The sequence below is a fragment of the Saccopteryx bilineata genome, chromosome 4 (assembly GCF_036850765.1).
Source record: "Saccopteryx bilineata isolate mSacBil1 chromosome 4, mSacBil1_pri_phased_curated, whole genome shotgun sequence".
Lineage (NCBI taxonomy): Eukaryota > Metazoa > Chordata > Mammalia > Chiroptera > Emballonuridae > Saccopteryx > Saccopteryx bilineata.
This window is the reverse complement of record NC_089493.1, coordinates 160,921,266-160,929,726: the sequence shown is the minus strand read 5'-3', so window position 1 is coordinate 160,929,726 and position 8,461 is coordinate 160,921,266.

The following is an 8,461-nucleotide window of genomic DNA, read 5'->3' as shown; positions in this document are numbered from 1 at the left end:
TTTTTTTTAAATTTTACAGAGAGCTCTATTGAGGTATAATTGACAAGCTAAACCGCACATATTTAAAGTGTACAATTTCGATAAATTTGGATACCCTTGAAACATCACTGGATTCAAAATAATGAACATATGTATATCTCCCAAAAGTTTCCTTACGCCCTTTAGTACTCCCTCCTTCAACATTTTCTGACACTATGATTAGTTCGGATTTTCTAGAATTTTATATAAATTGAATCACGGAGTATGTACTCTTTTTTGTCTGGCTATTTGCACTAAGGATAATTGTTTTGAGATTCATCCATGTTGTTGTACCATAGTTCTTTTATTGCTGAGTAATATTTCATTGTATAAATAAACCATAGTTTGTTTCTACATTCACCTGATAGGGACATCAGGTCATTTCTAGTTTAAAATTATTACAAAGAAAGCTGTTAGGAACATTATCGTACACATCTTTCATTTCTCTTGGATAAATGCCTGAGAGTGGAATAATTAATTGCATTGTATGACAGGTGCATGTTTAAGTCTTAAAAAGACTGCCAGTGTGTTTTCCAAAGAGGTTGTTTCACATTCTCATTAGCAGTGTATTAGAGCTCCGTTTTCTCCACATTCTCTCACAAATTTTAATCAAATAGGTGTCTAGGGGTATCACAATACAGTTTTAATTTATATTTCCCTAATGAATAATACTGATAAACATTTTTTTCATGTGCTTATTTACCACCTGTGCATCTCCTTTAGTAAAGTCACATCATTTCCTAATTGTAGTTGGGTTGTTTGTTTTTTTCATTATTGAGTTAGGAGAATATTTTATATGTTCTGGAAATAAATCTTCTATCAGATGGAGGACTTACAACTGTTTTTTCCCCAGTCTGTGGTTTGTCTTTCTACTCTCCTTTTAAAGAGTACAAATTTTCATTTTGACAAAATTTAGTTTATTAATTTGTTCTCTTATGGATTGTGATATTAAATCTAACAAATGTTTACCTAAGCCACATTCACAAAGATTTTGCTCCTACATGATTTATAACTTTAGATGTTCCATTTAGGTATATATTCATTTACCTTTTGTGTATGGCTCAAGTTATGAATCAAAGTTCACTTTTTTTGTAAATGTATGTCTAGTTATTTTATTACCAGTACTGTATTTGAAGAGGCTATTCTTTTTCTCCACAGAACTGCACCTTTGTGGAAAATCAATTGTCCAAGTATTTGTGGATCTGTGTTTAAACTCTTGATTCTGTTTGATATATTTTCCCATATGTATGCCAACATCACAGTCCTGATTTCTGTAACTTCATAATAATTATTAAAATCAGGTACTTTTATCCCTTCAATGTGTTCTTTCTCAAAACTTTTTTTTTTTGCTATTCTATATTCTTTGCATTTCCATATGAATTTTAGATTCAAGTTGTCAATGGCTACAAAAATCTTACAGGGATTTTTCTAGAAATTGCTTTGAATCTAGAAAACAACTTGGGAAGAATTCATATTTTAGAAACATTGATTTTTTTAAACCCAAGAACACAATGTATCTCTCCATTTATTTAGGTCCTCTTTAATTTCTCTCAGCAATGTTTGAGTTTTCATACAGGTCTTGAACGCATTTTCCCCCTAGAGATATTCCTAGATACTTCACAGTTTTTAAAAGTGTTGTAAATAGCACTGCTATTCAAATTTTAATTTTGATTATTTGTTGCCAGTATATAGAAATAAAATTGATTTTTGTATATTAAAATCATATATTTCAACTTTGGAAGAATCATTTATAAGTTTTAGATACTTCCATTAAAGTATAGGACATTTCATTGGATTTTCTGCATGGACACAGAGACATGTTATCTGTGAATAAAGACAGTTGTATGTTTTCCTTTTCAATGTAAATGTTTACTTATTTTCCTGACCTATTGCACTGTATCTACAGGAGTACAATGTTGAATAACAATAGACACTCTAGGCTTCATACCAATCTTAGGGGGGTAAGCATTCCATTTTTAACCAGTATGTTGTTACCTAGAGGCTCTGCACAGATGTCTGTAATCATGTTTAAGAAGTTCCTCTCTAATCCTATTTTGCTAAGATATTTCTATTTTGTTTTGTCTTTAGAAGAGAATAGTGGAGGGGAATCCAAGATGGCAGTGGTAGATGTTATAATCACCCACTCCCAGGACCAAACTAGAGTTATGACTAAATTTAAGAACAATCACCCTGAAAAACCAACTTGAAAATAAATGAAGAGGAGTCTCATAAAACAAGGATTAAGAGAAGAAGCCACATCAAGACTAGTATGAAGGGCAGAGACACAGAAAAGGCTGGTCTCACTCCCACGAGCAGCAGCTGAGATTCCAGAGGGATATCTCAACTGCAGGGCAGGGGGGGGGGGCATTAACTCTGAGAATTGTGGGGCCTAGACCCCCAGCCTACAACACCAGAGCTGAGATGAGATGCCCACATAGCATTCAGCTGTGAAAAGTAGCAATGTTTCTGTCTGCCAGAAAGAGACTAGAGTCCTCAGAGATGCAGGCACCTTCTTAAAGGGCCAATGTACAAAATCTCATTCACAGCCACTTACCCTGGGCTCTGGCAGAGGGAGGGCTGAGTGGACTAGAGTCTTGTGAGGAGAGTCTGAGGTTTGTACAGCTGGAGAGAGACATAGTGGGAGACAAGCACCAGGACCCCAGTGCTGAGTCTTTTTCCAATACCACAGTTGCCATCTTTTGTGGGTGGAGCACTTTCCTCCATGTAGCATCAGCCAGGGGGATAGCAACTGCCCCACCCTCAGGAATCTCTCTTGCCTCCACTCTGTGGAGATTAGACTCTGCTGAGGAGTCAGCAGCCTTGGTCAGGGAGTAGAGATCTGGACAGACTCACGGGATGACAGTGACTTGGTTGTCTGACTTGAGACAGGATTTATTCCCCTCAAAATTTCTGAGAATCTGACTGGTACCTCCCACTCACTGGAGACTCAATAGAACCACTATTCTAGCTATTGGAAGAGCAAATCTCCAGGCTACAGAAGCCCCATTCGCCCAACTCCTAGTGGCTTCACACTGCTGAGGTTGGAGGAAAAATCCAGGAGAAACCAAGACTTGTGGCTCTGGGGTTGGGCCACACCCAACACCTATCCTGAAGCTTCATGGGCACTTCCTCCTCAGGGGAGATCCACTAACTCTATCCTCCTGACTCTACCAGAGGCTCTTTCAGTGGCCAAGCCTAACAAGCAGCTAGCAGACAAAGGCAGATGGAGGTGGATCTCAGGGTGCTTGGGTCTTTTGCTGACCTGCCCCTGGGCCCAGTGCTGGTAAATCCCAGCCTTGGTGTGCAGCTTGGTCCTTCCACATGCACCTAAACCCAGCAGAGGCAGCCACAAACTGTGGGTCACTTGTAGCTCCAAACAGTTTGCTGAGGGCCAATCACAGGCAGCATCTTAAATTGGTCAGCACCAGGTTCCCTTCTAAGGGCCCAAAACCAATACACTCAGTTGCCAGCTTCAGACATCATCAGAGCAGAATCCAATTAGCTTCACAAGCAACATATCCAAAGGGAGAGCTCATCAGACACCAAACCCCACTGAGGCAAGTTCTGCTTCCTGTGGTCAGCATCTGCACAGCAGCTTGCAGGCATTGGCTGAGGTAAAGCCTCAATGTCAGCCAGCCTGAGGGCCAGTCGCATGCCCAACAGGTCAACAGCAATCAAGACCCAATTACAACAGGAGGACCCACATAACCCACACAAGGGACATTCCTGGAGCACTCAGCTCAGGTGATCAAGGAGTCTGCACCACTGGATCCAACAGAACACCTACTACATAAGGCCACTCCATGAAGACTGGGAATCATAGCCAATCTAATACACAGAAACAAACACAGCCAAACAAAAGAGGCAGCCAAAATGGGGAGATAAAGAAACAGGCCCCAAATGACGGAACAGGAGAAATCTCCAGAAAAAGAGCTAACTGAAATGGAGATAAGCAATTTATCAGATGTAGAGTTCAAAGTAATGGTTAAACAGATGCTCAAGGAACAAAGTGAGAACTTCAACAAAGAGATAGCAAACATATAAAAGGACAGAGCAACCATTAAAAGGAACCAGTCATAAATGAAGACTACAGTATCTAACATTAAGAATATACTGAAAAAAATAAACACTAAGCTGGATGAAGCACAGGATCAAATCAGTGATTTGAAAGACAAAGTAGGAAAAAAACACCCAATCAGAGCAACAAAAAGAAAAAAAGAATTAAAAAGAATGAAGATAGTTTAAGGCTGGGGTCCCCAAACGGTGGCCCCCTGAGGCCATTTATCCGGCCCCCCGCCGCACTTCCGGAAGGGGCACCTCTTTCATTGGTGGTCAGTGAGAGGAGTATAGTTCCCATTGAAATACTGGTCAGTTTGTTGATTTAAATCTACTTGTTCTTTATTTTAAATATTATATGTGTTCCATTTTGTTTTTTTACTTTAAAATAAGATATGTGCAGTGTGCATAGGGATTTGTTCATAGTTTTTTTTATAGTCTGGCCCTCCAATGGTCTGAAGGACAGTGAACTGGCTTCCTGTGTAAAAAGTCTGGGGACCCCTGGTTTAAGGAATCTTTGGGATAATATGAAGTATAATGAGATTCATATCACACTGGTGCCAGCAGGAGAAGAGAGAGAGCAAGGTATTGAGAACCTATTTGAAGAAATAATGACAAAAAATTTCCCTAACCTGGTTAAGGAAAAAGACACACATCCAGCTTGGCTGGTGGTGTCACAGTGGATTAAGTACTGGCCTGAGATATTGAGGTCCCAGTTCAGAACCATGAGGTCACTGGCTAGAGTGTGGGCTTACTGGCTTGAGCACGGGCTTGCCAGCTTGAGCACAAGATCTATGGCTTGAGTTAGGGTTCACCAGCTTGGGCTCAGGATCATCGACATGATCCCAAGGTTGCTGGCTTGAGCAAAGGTTCACTGGCTCAGCTTGATCCCCCCAGTCAAGGTACATATGAGAAGCAATATTTGTTCTAATATATCTCCTTGGGCAAGGGAAAGAAAAGATAAACAAATGAGATTACATCAAACTAAAAGTATTTGTACAGCAAAGGAAACCATCAACAAAATGAAAAGACAACCTACTGAATGGGAGAACATATTTCCTGATACATCTGAGAAGGGATTATCATAAAAAATTTATAAAGAACTTATAAAATTCATCACCAAAATACAAACAATCCAATTAAAAAGTGGGTAAAGGACCTGAATAGACACCTTTCTAAAGAGGACATACAGATGATCAATAGACATATGAAAATATGCTCAAGGTCACTAATCATCAGAGAAATGTAAATTAAAATCATAATGAGCTATCACCTCACACCTCAAAATGGCTTCCATCACTAAATCAAGAAACAACAAGTGTTGGTGAGGTTGTGAAGAAAAGGGAACCCTCCTGCACTGCTGGTGGGAATGCAGATGGTTACAGCCACTGTGGAAAGCAGTATGGAGTTATCTCAATAAATTTAAAAATGGAACTGCCTTATTAACCAGTGATCCCACTTCTGGGAATATATCTTAAGAATCCTGAAACACTAAATTGAAAGGATATATGCACCCCTATGTTCACTGTAGCATTATTTACAGTAGCCAAGATCTGGAAGCAGCCCAAGTGCTCATCAGTAGATGAGCCCTTAAAAAAGCTGCGGTACCTTCACACAATGGAATACAACTGATCCATAAAAATGAAGGAAATCTTCTTTTGTGACAGCATGAATGGACCTGCAGGTCATGCTAAGTGAAATAAGCCAGTCAGAGAAAGACAAATACATATGATTTCATGTGGAATCTAATGAATTTAATGAACTAACAAGCAAGATAGAGGCAGACTCAGACACAGAGAGAAGCCTGACAGCAGTTGGGGGTAGGTGTTGGGTTAGGGAAGTGGAGGGAGAAAACAAAAAAGGACAAAAAAAAAAAAGCTCATGGACATGGATAACAGAGTGGAGACTGCAGAGGAAGGAAGTAATGGAGGGGTATAGAGGTGCTAAATGGTGATGGATGGTGGTTAAACACAAAATATGGTGCACAGAGCTGTGTTTTAGAATTGGGCACCTGAAGTCTGTATAATTATGTTAATCAGTGTCATCCCCAATAAAATTCAATTAAAAAAATAAAATACTCTAATGGTGGCACAATGGCTAGAGCATCAACCTGGGATGCTGAGGTCCTGGGTTTGAAACTCTGAGGTCACCACCTTGAGCGTGGACTCATCTGGCTTGAGCGCAGGCTCAACAGCTTGAGCACGGGTCGCTGAGTGTGGGATCATAGACATTATCCCATGGTAGCTGGCTTGAGTCCCAAAGGTTGCTGGCTTGAGCCCAAGGTCCCTGGCTTGAGCAAGGGGCACTGGATTGGCTTGAGCCCCTCCCTCATCAAAGCATGTATGAGAAGCAATCAATGAACAACTAAAGTCATGCAACTATGAGTTGATGCTTCTTATCTCTATCCCTTCCTGTAACTCTCTCTCTCTCCAAAAAATTAATTAATTGAAAAAACTATCTTATAAAAAGGAAGAAAGAAAAATAATAATGGATGTTAAATTTTTTGTCAAATACTTTTCTCTATGAGATGGTTTTATTTCTTTGTGTAAAATGGTGAATTAAATGATTGCTTTTCAAATGCTAAATTAATTTTGCATTCCCGGGATGAACTTCACTTAGTCTTAACTTTTTTCATTTTACCTATTATTAAATTCAATTTGCTAAAATTTTGTTTAGAAATTCTGTATCTATGTTCATGGCAGATATTGGTTTGCAATTTTATTTCCTTGTAATAGCCTTGTGAATTTTAATATCAAGTAATGCTGACCTCATAGAACATGTTGGGAAGTACTTCCTTTTCTTCAATATTCTAGAAAAGTTTGTGTAAAAATAGTATTAATTATTAGTTAAATATTTGGTAGAATTCACCAGTAAGGTCATCTGAGCCTGGATTTTATTTTGTGGAAAGGTTTTTATCTACAAATTCAATTACTTTAGTAGATATAGGGCTAATCAGGTTATCTCTTCCTGAATGGGCTTTGGAAGTTTGTCTTTCAAGAAATTGGCCTGACCTATGATGGTACAGTGGATAAAGCATTGACCTGGAATGCTGAGGTTGCTGGTTCAAAATCCCAGGCTTGCCTGGTCAAGGCACACATGGGAGTTGATGCTTCCTGCTCCTCCCCACTTCTCTTTCTCTCTCTCCTTTCTCTAAAATGAATAAGTCAAAAAAGAAATTTGTCCATTTTATCTGTTTTTAAATTGATTGACATAATATTGTTCATAATATTCTCTTATTATTCTTTTAATGTCTTTAGTATTCTATAATCATGTCACCTATCTCATTCCTAGTATGGGTAATTTGTGTCTATACTCTTTTTTTTATTTTATTTTTTTAATTTTTATTTATTCATTTTTATTAGAGAGAGAAGGGAGAGAGAGAGAGAGATAGAGAGAGAACAGGGGGAGGAGCAGGAAGCATCAACTCCCATATGTGCCTTGACCAGGCAAGCCCAGGGTTTTGAACCACGACCTCAGCATTCCAGGTCGACACTTTATCCACTGCGCCACCACAGGTCAGGCCAATACTCTTTTATACCTGACCAATCTGGCTAAAGATTATCAATTTTATTGTTCTCCAAGAACCAGCTTTTGGTTTCATTGATTTTCTGAACATTTTTTTTTTGTATTTCATTTATTTCTGCTATGATATTTATTTTCTTTATTTTGCTTACTTTGGGGTTAATCTGATGTTTTTCTTTAGTTTCTCAAGGTTGGGGTGGAATCCATTGATTTGAGACCCCTTTTATAGTGCTCTAAGTATCCACCTAAGTACTGCGTTAGTGGCACATCACCAATACCAAAATTAAGAGCATCCACTAAATTCAGTATGGGCTCCCCCTTCCTTTATAGCAGTCTCTCAAAGCAGTGAAATGTGGGCACTCCTAAGACTTCTTTCTTGTGTCTTAAAAGCTGTTGTTTCATATGTGTTATCCTCTATGGGGGGGAGGGGTTGTTTCTGCAGGGGGTATTCCAGTTCATTTTTCTCTGTCTTGGTTTGGAATGACAGATCATATACTTCTGTAAAGGCTGAATAAGAAGTTTCCCTTATATGGAAACATCACAAGTCCTTTATTCTCCTATTGCTAGACATATAGTTTTTACTATCAGAAGTATGCTGTGAAGATCATATATTTGGTATACTTCTGGGAATATTACTGAAGAATATTCCTAGAACTGGAATTGCTGGTTCAAATATTTTATTTTAATTTTTAATGTTTACTTTCTTGATTTTTTAGAAAGAGGAGGAGAGAGAGAGAAAGAGAAAGGCAAGAATATCAGTGTCAATCTGTTCCTGTCTGTGCCCTGACTGGGGATCAAACTGGCAACCTCTGTGCTTCAGGATGATGCTCACCGAGCTATCCGGCCAGGACTGGTTCAAATATTT